The 15,154-nt window shown below is 36.9% G+C and overlaps 1 long non-coding RNA gene across 1 annotated transcript; it reads right to left on the bottom strand.

Moving 5' to 3' along the window:
- Positions 1-11,891: 11,891 nt before the first annotated feature.
- Positions 11,892-13,945, bottom strand: LOC307158508. The gene is made up of 3 exons (XR_013821239.1): positions 13,827-13,945; positions 12,868-12,900; positions 11,892-12,030 (listed from the first exon to the last, which is right to left on the bottom strand). It is a non-coding gene; the product is annotated as an uncharacterized lncRNA (long non-coding RNA).
- Positions 13,946-15,154: the final 1,209 nt, after the last annotated feature.

Raw genomic sequence — 15,154 nt, forward strand, 5'->3', positions numbered from 1 at the left:
TGAGCAAATGTACACAAAACAAATCAATGTTATATCGCTCAACATGATGAAATGTTTGAATATGATCAGTTTGTTACTCTAATGTTGATCTAGATTACTGCTAGTCTCATATAGCCAACAAACTAACACAAATAACATTATAACTTTCAACACACTCAAATGCTGTTTAGTATGATAGTGTGTTACGTGTCGGAACGTAAATTCTGTGTTTCATATTGTTCAGAGCAAGTGTGTGCGCATGTGTGGTGCCTTTTCTCTCTCTCTCTCTCTCTCTCTCTCTCTCTCTCTCTCTCTCTCTCTCTCTCTCTCTCTCTCTCTCTCTCTCTCTCTCTCTCTCTCTCTCTCTCGTTTCCGTTTGCGCATGCGTGGATGAGTGACTGCGAGAGGTGTGTGAGCGTCTGAGTGAGTGCTGACGATGCTTCTTTCTGTAAGTTTTTCCTTACATCTCCTTCTTTTTCTTGCGGATCTGTTACTGTTTTTAGGGTGTAATTTAAACTTTTTGTGTCAAGTGCTGCTGAAATGGGGACGCATTCTGATGGTCTTTCGTTTTTAACCGCACGGCATGGATGTAAATGCATGCCGGACGAATCAATCAAAGTCGAAGATGTTTTAAATGCTATTGGAGATGAGTTAGGTGCTCGTAATATCTTATCGGCATCTAGAATGAATAAAGCCATTGTTGTCTTTCTTAAAGAGGAGTCTATGGTAGACGTTTTGGTTGAGCGTGGTTTGTCTGTAAGAGATGTTTTTTTGTCAATTTTACCGCTATCTAATCTGGCAAAAAAAGTGATGTTATCTAACGTACCCCCGTTCATTCCTAATGACTCATTAGAGCGCTTACTTGTTCGCTACGGCAAATTAGTGGGGCCTTTAAAGATGATTCCTCTAGGCCTAAAAAACCCTGAGTTGAAGCATATAATGTCTTTTAGGCGCCAAACACACATGGTGTTGAATGCAGATTGTCAATCTTTAAATGTCTCTGCAAAGATGACTTTACAAGGCAAGGATTACACAATATTTATTAGCACAGAGTCGATGAAATGTTTTAATTGTGGTCGATATGGACATATAAAGCAGACGTGCCCATTAAATGTTGAGGCTGTGAGTGTAGTGGAAAATGAGGATGAACCTGCTAATGTAGAGCAAGTAATTCCAGCTACAGAAAACCATAGTGCGGGTGAGAAAAATGAAGAACAAGTTGAGACGATGACTCTGTCTGGTGATAGAGCACATCAAATTGTACTTGAATCACCAAGCAATGTGAGTGCAAATGAACATTCTGTTGATTCAGATGCACTTTTGAATGATGGAGGTGGAAATGACTCTGTAGTAGTTGCTGCGGAAAAAAATGAAGTGGATGATTCTGATGCACAGATTAAGTTTGCGGGAGAGACTCAAATGCTGGTTGAAAATTTGTCACAGAATATAACAGACTCACCACTAGAGTTAGAACAAGTTGAATCTCAGTTGATTGACTATGATAGTGCTGACAGTGATACATCAGATGAAACGGGTGTGACTGAATTAAATTCTCAAGGAAATTCTGAAGGGAAAGCCTCCAGTTTTAAACTGAAGTCTCTTTATTCTGTTCAGCAGATTAATAATTTCCTTGATGCTACATTTAATCAACGAAAACCTAAACTTGAGACTTATTTTCCTGATTTACAACTTTTTGTTGAATCTGTTAATATGGCTATGAGAAAAGCTACACTTGATGAAATTGACCAGCCCAAACGTTACAGACTTAAGAAACACATCAGTGCTGTTAAGCAAAGATTGAAAGTCTGTCATAAGAAATAATATAGCCATGATTCTCCATGCATTTATTTTTCTGGGTTTTTTTTTGTGCCCCTTTTTTATTTACCACATGACATTCTTAAACATCGGGACCTTTAATGTTAATGGTTGCCGGGGCACAACTAAGAGAGCTGCTTTATTTGATTATTTAATCTTTAAAAAAGCAGATATAATCTTGCTTCAAGAAACCCATACAGATTTACAAAATCAGGCACACTGGGTTAGAGATTGGAAGGGAATCACTTTATTGAGTCATGGAACAAATTTAAGTGCAGGTGTTGCCATGCTCTTTTCGTCTCGTATTGGTAATCAACCAGTAATGCTTGAAATTATGCCTGGTAGAATTTTGCGAGTAGATATTACTCTTGGTGAAATTGATTATACCTTCTTTAATGTTTATGCACCAAGTGTTGGTCAGGAGCGTGTACTTTTCTTTGGAAAACTTTCTGATGCTCTGTTACAGTGTTCTCAAGATAATGTGGTTGTAATGGGGGGGGATTTTAATTGTACAATAAATCCATCTTTAGATCGGAATCATGATGAACCCCATCCATTATCTGCTGGAATTTTGAAAAATCTGATTGATTTCCATGACTTTGTAGATTTATGGAGGGAGGCCTTTCCTGGGATGAGACAATATACTTGGTTAAAGAGAAATTCAAATAGATTGTCTGGAGCCAGACTGGATCGGTTCTATGTTAGAAAAAGACACAGAGATATTTTTTTTAATAGTTGTATTTCTCCCTCATTTCTCTCTGATCACCATTATTTTTCAATGTCTGTCTCGGTTATATCTTCTAAAATCTATAAATCACAGTGGCGTTTCAATAATAGACTTTTACAAGATCACAATTTTCTTCAATCTTTCAATATTTTCTGGGAATCTTAGAGAGAAGAGAGAAATAGATTTCAGTCACTAAGTCAATGGTGGGATATTGGTAAAGTCCATATAAAGATATTTTGCCAACAATATACTGCACAAAGTATCGGAAGCCTAAAAGAAGAAATGAAGATTTTAGAACAAAGCATCCTTGAACAAAGCGTCAGGAATGTTCGTGATGACCTAACTTCTATTGATCACATCACAGAGAATAAGCTTCTGTTGAAAAATCTGTTGGAGGAAAGAGGAAAATTTGCTTTTTTAAGAACTAGATTTTCCCAACTTAATGAAATGGACAGTCCCACCACCTTTTTTTTTGGACTTGAAAAAAAGCCAAGGGAGCGAAAACAATTTCATCAATTGAAACTTCCAAATGGACGAGTGACAACTAATCAACAAGAGATTCAGTCTCATGCAATTTCTTTTTATGAGGACTTGTATTGTTCTGACCAGTGTGATGACTCAACAACAGACCAATTTTTACAGGATTTGCCAAATATTTCAGAGGATGAAAGGTTACAGCTTGACAATCCTTTGACCTTTTCTGAGGTTTCACAGGCTGTTCAGGAGTTGAGCCTCGGGAAGTCACCTGGGATAGATGGCCTTACAGTGGAATTTTACAAATCCTTTTGGAAACTAATGGGCCAAGATTTGTATGATGTCCTTTTAGGATGCATTAATGGAGGAACTTTGCCTTTAAGTTGCCGGAGAGCAATGTTGACATTGATCCCCAAAAAAGGAGACCTTGGATGCCTAAAAAACTGGAGACCAGTTTCACTGTTATGTGTTGATTTTAAAATCTTGTCAAAAACATTGACTAACAGACTCAAACAACATATGGCAACCATAATCCACGTGGATCAAACTTTTTGCATCCCTAAGCGGACAATTTTTGACAATTTATTCTTGGTGAGAGACATCATTTCTGTTGCAAAAAGATACAAGTTGGACATTGGCTTACTTTCTTTGGACCAGGAGAAGGCCTTTGACCGAGTAGACCACCACTACATGTTTAAGACTCTGGAAGCTTTTGGATTTGGTCCATACTTTGTATCTTGTATTAAGCTGCTGTATAGTGATATTTTTAGTATGCTTAAGATTAATGGATCTTTGACTAGATCTTTCTCAGTGACCAGAGGCATAAGGCAAGGCTGTCCTCTATCAGGCCTTCTGTATGCGATGTCTATAGAACCACTTTTAGTTATGCTGAGGAAACAGTTATGTGGTGTCTCTCTTCCTGATTCTCCTGAAATTGCTCCCATTAAACTAACTGCTTATGCGGATGATGTAACGATAGTTATAAAACATTCTGAGGATATTACCAGGTTAATTTCTTGTTTAAATAATTTTCAAAAAGCATCATCTGCTTGCATTAACTGGGAAAAATGTACATCTTTTTTGCTGGGTGATTGGCAAATTTTTGTACCTCCAAAATTGCCAAAACAGTGTAAATGGGGCAGGGATGGTTTCAAAATGCTTGGAGTTTATTTTGGGAATGAACAATATGTAAAGAAGAATTGGGAGGGATTAATTGATCGTGTTAATGGTAGGCTTCAGAGATGGAGATGGCTACTTTCACAACTTTCTTTTAGAGGAAGATGCTTGGTCATTAATAACATTATAGCCTCAATGTTGTGGCATAAGTTTACTGTTCTAGACCCTCCAAAAGACTTGCTTAAATGTGTTCAAAAAGCATTGGTTAATTTTTTCTGGGATGGATGTCATTGGCTTCCTCCAGGAGTCCTTTACCTTCCAGTGGCAGAGGGAGGTCAAGGGCTTATACATCTGGAGTCAAAGATCTTGGCAATGAGGATGCAAACATTGCAGAAACTATTGTATAGTTCAAATGATGTGCCTTGGGTGTGTTTCGGGAGATCTATACTTAAAGAGATAGGTGGAATAGGTATTGACAAACAATTATTCCTAATGAAGAAAACTTTTGTCAAAAAGTTTTCTGATCTGTCTTTTGGGTTTTATGTCTCAGTGCTCAAATCATGGGACTTGTTTGAAATATCAAGAACTGTTGAGGAGCATTATGGTGTGGAGGAACCTATTTTTTTTAATCCTCTTATTGAGCTTCCATCAAATATATCTCAATCTTTAATCAATAGATTTTTGAATACTGGTGTCACTAAAGTTATTGATTTGATTGATTTAAGAAGAGGACAATGGAGAACTTCACAGTCACTTGCTGATCAAGTTGGCTTGAATTCTCTTAGAATTATAGAAGGATTTGTTAGGGGTTTTAAATCCTCCATTCCTTTATCATTTGATCATTTTGTTAATCATGTTTTGGAAGATGGTGTAGTATGGCTGAACTTTCCTCAGTTAAATGTGTTTCCTAAAGAATGTGGTATTGATGACTCTGGTTCGGTTTCCTTATTGAAAGGCTATGGAAAAATGGTTTTTGTTGGTATGGGGAAAAAAATATTGTATCACATATGTGTTAAAACTTTACATTTGGGTCAATTGAAAGGAAAAGTTGATACTAAATGGAGAGCTCAACTCTCTATATCTGAAGATACTTTTCCATCTTGGAGACTTTTGTATAAACCTCCACTTTCTAAGAGATGTGGTGATCTTAATTGGAGACTGATCCATTGTATCTTAGCTACAAATCAATTTGTTGCCAGGATGAATGAAAATGTTTCGTCGAATTGCCCATTTTGTGATGCGCTTGATACTATTTTTCATATGTTTTGTGACTGCCCTAGACTTGTTCCTATTTTTGAACTGTTGAGAAAAATAATAACAAAATTAGGGTTTCTGTATACCAATAGCTTATTTATATTGGGCTGTTATTATAAGAAGTCTTTACGAGAACAATGTGTACTTGCTAATTTTGTCATTGGTCAAGCAAAATTAGCAATTCTGAAATCTCATCAGGAAAAGAATGCAGGAAGAGACATTTGTATGGTGGCATTGTTCAGATCCTTAGTGGAAGCACGAGTGGTTATAGAATATACATATTACAAGCATGTTAATAATGTTATTTTCTTTAAATGGAGATGGTGTGTTAAGGAAGCACTGGTTTCAGTGAATGAGTATGGGGGGTTGGGTTTTAATTGGTAATGATTTTTTTTAATGGGTGATATATAATTGAATGTGTTAAGAACATGGTTTATATATGTTTATTTATTTATTAGAAAATGTGTGTTTAATGTGAATGTAAAGGAATAATGTATATCTACATTTTTTATGTAGAATAAAGAGGTTGTAAAAGTCAAAGTCTATCGCTCCATATCTATCACTGAGACTGTGAGAGGTCGGAGGCCCTTTTATTTTATACTATTTTCTCCTGTTTATTGGTCAACAGGGAGGTAAGAATTGTATCTTTGTTTGTTATTTAATTCCAGGAAAGACAACCTAAAATTTGTTAGAAAACCCCCATTTTGTTTGTTGTTTTGGCCGACCATACCTCAACCTAAGTTATTAATTTACCTTTCTTTTTGAAAGAAAATCTTACCCCTATGTAAAAATAAAAATTGACTACTTTTGACTATTGACTATTTGACTACTTGTGTTGTGGAGTGTTTGTGGGAGCAGGAGACGGAACTCCGGGCGACGCCTATTTTCGGGTGTCGCTCTCCATGTTTGTGCGTGTGGCACGTAACATAGTGTAACGTTAGACCAAGTGAAACAGTGCTGCGTTACCTCACAAGTTTAATTCGTCAAATAAACGGACCTTTGTGAGTGAGTAGTAATTCAGCACTTGCGGGTAGTTCGGCAGAATGAAATGTCCTTATTCCTTTATATCCGTGAGACTCGCGTGTGGCGCTGATTTCTGTCTCTCATTTACAATCGCGCCCTGCTTCATAGCACAGTCATGTTAAAAAAACATGAATATTTTCACTCATCCATAAACATTATTAGATCCATCAGAATGACAGTAAGTTCCATGATTCTGCTTGTTCACTGGGTTATCAATCTACGCCAGTGGTGCCCAATCCTACTCCTGCCGATCGACTGTCCTGTACAGTTCATCTCCAACCCTAATCAAACACACCTGCCTTTAATTTTCAAGTGATCCTGAAGACCTTAACTGGTTGCTTCAGGTGTGTTTGATTAGGGTTGGAGATGAACTGTGTAGGACAGTCGATCAGCAGGAGCAGGATTGGGCACCTCTGATCTACGCCTTTGTTACAGTAAGAGGTTAGCGACACCTAGCGGCAAAAAAAATTTTTACATATTGTTGCTTTACATGCGTATAATGAATGCAATGTTTTCATACAAATAACTGCACATTAAATGTTAAATGGCAGCCAATGTTAAATGAAAATCTATTATGGTTTCACACAGCAACAACGTAACCTAGTGTAAGAAGGGCTGTGGAACATGTAGGAGACCCTGACAAAGTGGTGTATTGCTGTCTGTCCTTTTGTCTAAATCTTGACCAGCGCCTGTGAAAGTGAGTGCTGGTTCTTTTCACATGGACCAATACTTTAAGTGTTCATAATGAACAACCTTTGGTTCTGCTCGGGTCCAACACTGTATAAATGATCCACAGTCTACAGTATCCACATGATACTTGTCCATTTTGGGTCAAGTTTCTTTGTTTCTGTGAAGAAACAAAGAAAAATGATCATTCATCCACACCAGGTCACTAACTTTGAAAGGTCTGAATTTCTCATACCTATTTAAGTGGTACTCACTTTGAGTCTCACCCCAGATTTCCACCAACTGGAATGGCTGAGGATCGGATAACCTCGCGATATAAGTGCTGAATTGCTGCGGAGCTCTCCGGCATCTGGCAAAAACAGAAGCTCTGCGTATCTGCTCCGGAGGGCTGCGGATTACCGGAGTCGGAACGCAGCCGTTCCGCAGTCAGTGAAAATACACACATTAGCTGTGTCCCAATGTGAAGGCTGCATCCTCCGAAGGTCTGAAGACTTCAAGGATGCAGCCTATGCATCCTTCGAAGGACGCACCATGTAGCCTTCATAGGATTTCGTAATTGCACAACCAGGTGTTTCTGATCACCGCTCCTCAACGGTGCGAGAGGACAGCTGCCATCCTGATAATTCATTTGATACAGCCTAATTGAGTAAACAGCTGTGGAGCCAGAATTGGCTATTGTCATTTTTGTGTTTTATATTTTACTGGAGGACATGTTGAGGATGTTTCAGCCCCGGCGCTGCCGGATCGTGTATTTTCGGTTTAGCCCGGTTTGAATATAAAAGACAATTTAATATAAAAAAGTTCAGTATTTCTCGCGCTCGTCATCGGCAGCTGTCACGGTTGCCAGGCGACAAGAACAATCCTCCGCAGGCTAGACCGGTCCGAGTGCTTCAGATGCGCCCTTTGATATGGGACGGAGCGAATATTGTGACAATAGACCTACATTTTGTTACTTTAATTTTCGGAACTTCATATTTCGTTAAATATTCACGTACAAATGTGAAGTAACCTACTGTACTGAATTACCTTTTTTCCCTCACATATGATTTTACATTAAACTACACAAAAGTATATAATGTAACAACCTTGAAAATATTCAGAAGTAAAATGCAGTAGTAGCATAATATAAATACAAAACAATAATAAAAACCCTGACAAGGAGTTTTTTCCCCTGCAGAATACATACCTCTAGTTTTACTATTGATACTAAAAACGTATTAAAAGTACTTTTTTCAGAAATTACTCTTTTTGAAAAAGAAATAAAAACCTCAGTGACATGGGAGCCGTCGATTGAGTCAGCCCTGCAAACCTGTTGGTAGACAACTTAGTGGATAGTGGAAATATGCACTCAAACACTCTGGAGACCATCCCAGATGATGTCCCACCAGCAGAGAGGCCTTACCAGGGGCAGCCCATCCCGGTCCAGCAGCTCCAGGGTCTCCCTGCTCAGCTCAATAAAAGTATTATTTTTTTCTTATTTTATGTAGTGTAGATGTTTGTTGATTTTGATGTGTTTAACGTATGTTGTTAATAGTTGGAAAAAGTACTTTAATGTAGCCTGTGGAACAAATGATTTTCATTTACCAATTTTATTTGAAAAAAAGCAACAACAAAATAATGTACAGATTTTTTCTTTCCTTTTAAAAAAATAAAAGTGAAAAAAGTTCAACAAGAATTATGTAGAAAAAATATATATTTTTCAATCATTTTCTCAAGAAGAGAAAACAGCCTGTCCATCCTCTCCCTACTCTCCTCCTGTGCTCTCCTCGCCTCTGCCTTCGTGCTGGTGCTGCTGGTGCTGGCTCCTCCTCACCGTGGGCACCCACTGCTGACACTGCTTTCCCACTCACACCCTCACCTGTCCCAGGACACTTGCAATCCTAAGGGCAGAGCAAATGAACCATGGCTTGTTAACAACAACAGCACAATACATTTCAGCAAAGACGTGTGTATTAACTTTCTTACTTTGTATTTTTTTTCTCCTGAATTGCTCTAAAAAAGCTTAACACATGGGTGCAATCTTAAGTGCATTGTTAACACTGCAAAATATGACACATCAAGATATGCATACAAAATACTTAAGAAATCATATTTCTATATACTCATATATATATATATAAGCCTGTGGAGGAGTGATCCAGCACTCAGATTTCATCAAAAATATCTTAATTTGTGTTCCGAAGATGAACGAAAGTCTTACGGGGTTGGAACAACATGAGGGTGAGTAATTACTAACAGAATTTTCATTTTTGGGTGAACTAACCCTTTAATGATCACCATGTTGTACTTCACTTATTTCACCTTTTCCCGGGCCTATGGGCAAACAAATTTACATTTCAACTCAGGGTAACTGTATACAACCAGCCCTCTGACAACTAGCCATTGTGGTTTTTTACATCAGGCGGTGGTGGTTGTAGCAGCATCCCGTCAGGGTGAAAGAGGAAATACAGCAGGAAATTAGCTACTACTTACTAAGAATTACTAAGTTGGTGGTGCCATGATGCAATGCAATCCAGAACAACAGAATGTGTAAAAGAATCACATGTGAATTGCTGTTACGGAGGAGCGCCGAACGGGCCACCTGTCCGACCCGGGTCCTTTGAATCGTCCTAATCTTATCTTGCAGCGCCCATGGTGACAGTGCAAGATTTTTAACAAAGCATCAACTCTAGAATATTTTTAAAAGTCATTGTTTGTTTATTTGATAAAATGAACCATTAAAATAATGACAAATCTACTGAGCACGAACCACACACTGGTCTACACCTGGTCACTAAATAATAAAAAAAACGGCTCGTAAGAGTCGTTTGGAGAATCGGACTACACTGGTCGACTATGTTGGTTGGTATACTGTGGATTGATTAAGCATCACACTCTGTAAAAAAAAAACATAACAGGCACGTCGTGACCCTCCAGTTCTCAGATTTAGGATGCTGGCCGCCAGCCTGTCCCGAACAACAACTCAGTCAATCTCCAATAATGCCAGTGGTTCCTTAACCTGTAACCAAAAAGACTAACACACACACACCGACACACAGCTTTTCCAAGGTTTGGCCAGATTTGGCCAGGCTCTAACTATAAACAGGAGAGTCATCTCAAAACATCAAGATAATATGTTCATTCTCTCAAGGAGATCTACACTTTAGTCTAACTGGAAAGTAAGGCTTTAACAAAGAAATGGTCCCTTAAACTATTGGCTTCAATGACCCCTATGTGTTTTAACACGTTGAAGACCAAAACACAAAACAAGTCCCTATTTCATTTCTGAAAGCCAGGCTAAATAAGCAAGTACTGTCAGATATCAAATACAGACATTAAAGAATACATGAAAAGAACATTTCAGTAATCACAATGGTAACTTCTATAACAAAGTAAAATCTCCAGAGAAGTCATTCAACTTATTTGATATTTAGAAGGAAAAAACATTGATTAATACCTTGATTATAATCACTTATTACATATACATTGAAGCCGCAGTGGATTCCAATCCACCCCCTTCAATGCACACACTATAAGGTTTCTAGTAGTGGTTGTATGATGTATGTATATGATTTGGTAATAGGGTAGAGCTACACTTGTCAAATTTAAGCTGATTTCCTGAATTTTTTAAACATGTTTAAAAATGATTGGTAGCTCAGGAGATATTACTTCAGGGTAAGGTACTCTGCTCGGCTCGTAGTTTCTCATACATGATGCAATCTACAACCATATGACCATAAACGATTCCATGATTTCTCCCAACAGAGAAAAAAAGAAAACCACTGAAACTGATCTTCTCCAACGGCAAAGATTCCACTGTGTACACCCGGCAAATTTCTAGTTGATGGTGCCTTGATGCAAAATAAACGTCATGCAGTGTGAAAAGAAACGTACACCAGTGGTCAGATTTTGTTTTATTCATTTTTAATGTAGAACGAGCCCAGCAAGCAATTTTGCATCTAATAGACGTCTAATAGCCGTCAAAACACAGCCCAGACGTCTAGGCTAAAACGAGGCTAATTTTGGGTTGTCAGTGAAAATCTAATAGACGTCTAAACATAGCCCAAGAATAGACAGCTATTGAATGACTACATATATACGTCAAATAGACGTCTAACCATAGCCCAAGAATAGACAATTAGACAGCTATCGAATGACTATATTTATACGTCTAATAGACGTATAACCATAGCCCAAAAATAGACCAGTCATCAATTAGACAGCTATTAAACGACTACATATATACGTCTAATAGACAGGCAATATGGGTCTAGGCTAAAACAAGGCTGATTTTGGGCTGTCAGTGAAAATCTAATAGACGTCTAAACATAGCCCAAGAATAGACAGCTATTGAATGACTACATATATACGTCAAATAGACGTCTAACCATAGCCCAAGAATAGACAATTAGACAGCTATCGAATGACTATATTTATACGTCTAATAGACGTATAACCATAGCCCAAAAATAGACCAGTCATCAATTAGACAGCTATTAAACGACTACATATATACGTCTAATAGACAGGCAATATGGGTCTAGGCTAAAACAAGGCTGATTTTGGGCTGTCAGTGAAAATCTAATAGACGTCTAACCATAGCCCAAGAATAGACTAGTCATCAATTACACTACATATACATGTAATAGACAACAAAATGAGGCATAAGGATTCTTTTCACTCAAATATAACAGGTTCTCATAAATGAAAATCCATCCAAACTAATTGATTATAAAGGGATTTATTTAGAACAATTATATTAACAACTTAGACAACATTCAAACATAAAAATGAACAAATAAAATATTGGAAAATATGTAAAACAACTTAAGATACTAACATTTTTATGAATTAATTGTTAGCTTTATATCCATAACCACCACCCCCTGCTCTCCCTGGTGCTTGTTTAAAATGACCAGAAATTGCATTTTTTATTTCCCATTCAGTCGCCGAAGGAAAGTTGGTCATCACTGCGTCTGCCAAATGAGAAAAAGAAAAAAATTATTGCTCAAGAAAAGTATTGATGACAATAATTTTGAACTAATTACAGTCATTCACTTTTGCTAGGATGCACACTAGAGCTGGCCAATATAGAGTTAACGGAATATAGATTGAGACTATATAATTTATATCAATATAGACAATAATTTATATCAATATTATTAATAAATTAATAACAATAATTGAACATTTTTGCCTGCATAATGGTGCTGCACTAATTATATATATATATATATATATATATATATATATATATATATATATATATATATATATATATATATATATATATACACACACACATATACATACATACATATATATATATATATATACACACACACATATATTTTAGGGGTGTAACGATACACGTATTGAACCATTCTGTACGAGGCTTTCGGTTCGATTTCAGTACGGATTTTTAAACACAAACGGAACTGTTCGTTAGACAATTTTTACTGCTGACCAAAATTTTTTAATTACAAATGTAGGCACGTCAAAAAGCGCGCTCATAATGTAAGAGAAATCATAACAAATCGTGACAACAATCGTGCTCTTTCAGGTAGTGACCATATAGACCTGCATTATATGACTTGACTTAAAAATATCAAAATTGAAACTACTTCAGAAACAAAGACACCTACATCTTGGATTCCCTTAAGGTAAGCTAAAACATGCCAAAATTTAATTTCAAAGTGAACTATCCCTATAAATCATTCTTTATCACTTACTCATATAACTCTAATGAACATAAAAAGATACTTATAGGGGTAGTTCACTTAAAAAAAAAAATCATGTAAGCATTTACTCACTTTCACTTGGTTCCAAACCTGTATGGCTTTCTTCTGTTGAACACACACAAAAAAATATATATTTTGAAGAATGTTGGTAACAAGACATTTAATGGTAGTCAGTGACAAGTGTTCTGTATATTCAATTGCTGTACTTTGTTGACTGATTGCTGTGGATAATTTGCAATAAACAGTGTCTTTAAATAAAATAAAGTGGATTACATCACTCCAGTTGTGAGGTTTTTACACTGGCTATCTGTCTGTCAAAGAATTCATATCAAAGTACTACAGCTGGTTATTAAATTAATTAACATTTTAAGGCCAAAGTAAATTTCTAATCTTCTGATGCATTATGAACCATCCAGAGCAGACCTCTCAGGTCATCTGGGACAGTAGCCAGCTACTTTTATATCAAATTTATAAGTCAAAATTAAAAAAATTAAAAAAAAAGTCAAAACAAAACATGGAGAAGCAGCATTCAGTTTTTATGCACCATATCTGAAACAAATTCACTGAAAACTGAATGTATGCTGCATATTTTAATTCTTTTAAATCGAGTTTAAAGACTTTACTGTTTGCCACTACCTTTTATTAATTGGAAAGGAATTTTTTTTTAATATATATAATTTCTTTTCATGTTGCACTATGTTGCTGTTAAGTGTTATGTAAAGTACTTTGAAAGTTTGCATTAAATCAAAAACCATTATTTCTTACTCTAATCTAAAAACAAAAATATATTGGTATATTTAATAATAATAAAAAATAGTAATGATAATATTCATAGTTTCATGCTTACCACCTTGAATTTAGATATGGGCACACAGTTGCAATAACACATGCAGGTAACGTTAACGTTAACTTGTTGGAGAAAAATAGTAACTTACTCTGCAATGGTAATGTTAAAATGTCACGGTTTCTACACATTATAACAACTAACTAATTTAAACAATGAACATAACAAAAATAACACGCATACTTACAAGATCGAAGTAGAAATTTGAAGGTTTTCAGAGTGTTGCTCGCCCGTTGCTCTCCAACAGCTGCCTCGTGTAAAATAAAATTGAAAATGGAGGAAATGTGTATCGCGAGATCTGGCTAAAGTGATCTAGTCGCGCAATGCCAGTAGTCCCAGTAGTCACGTCTCAGTAGTGTTTCGATTGTGCCATCTAGCGGTTGAGAAATGCCATTGCATTTGATTTAATTTGAAATGATAGCAGTCTAGTAGATTGTGTATGAATGTTATGTTTATGTGTGACAGCAAACATTAAGCTGTGTGAGCGAAAACATTTTTAAGACTAATATTCTTATACTATATCGCTGGTCTGAATCAGGGCTATAGCCAAGCCGTACGTAGACCAGATTGCCTTGATTTCGCCAGGTGGGCTAAAGCAGACCGCATATAGACCCTTTTACAGTTGGTAAACACATGGTGACGTATTTGTGTGGGCGGGGCTTAGCTGGAGGCAGAAAGATCCCTCTGGCCGCTTCACTAACGCTATTTGCAAGTTTTGTTAGCTGGTTTTTTTAACAATGACTGTAGAAAATCCGATTTTGTCTTAATGTGCGAGGTCACTCACTGTCCAGGACCGCGATTGTTATTTGCAAAAGTTAATTTTAACGGACGGAACCAGATGACCGTACACGCTCAGTCAATGGACGATCTGACAGGATTAACATTAACGCTACCTCCGGTTGAGTGGCCTGACTTCTACACCTACCCGGATAGAGAAACCGAGGGTAAAGAGAAACTGAGGGCATATATTTAGATGCCTATAATAACTATGTGCTGAATGGTAATGTAAAGATTTGTGTGTATGACAAAGAGTATAGAAGTACCTTACTATACTCTTTGTGTATGATCCGCAGTTCTGCCTAACCAGCGCCAAGAAGAGTGACACTACGGTGCAATTTTAATGATATGAATATTTTCTAGAAATAAAAAATCCAGATACAGCATACTCATTTTTCATCGATTCTTGTACCCAACAACACAACAAGATGACATTTAATAATAAAAATAATAATTTAAGCTCCTTATTATGTAGCCGAATCTGTGCTGGTTTGTATTGGCCGCCTCCAGTTTTCCGTTTGTTTTGCCTCCAGCTAGCGCCGTGACGTAACTGTGACGTCCGCGCAAAAGGGGTCCAATTCGGAGCTAAATCGTGACTACAGATCGACCATGTCGTGAAATGACACATTGAACCTTGTAGATATCATTACCAATGCGAACGTGATGAAATATTAACCATTTCATGCACTTCCTGGCAAAAAAACTACAATTAATCAGTTTTGACTAAAAGTGGTCTAC

The sequence above is a fragment of the Squalius cephalus genome (assembly GCF_949319135.1).
Source record: "Squalius cephalus genome assembly, chromosome: 1".
Classification (NCBI taxonomy): Eukaryota; Metazoa; Chordata; class Actinopteri; order Cypriniformes; family Leuciscidae; genus Squalius; species Squalius cephalus.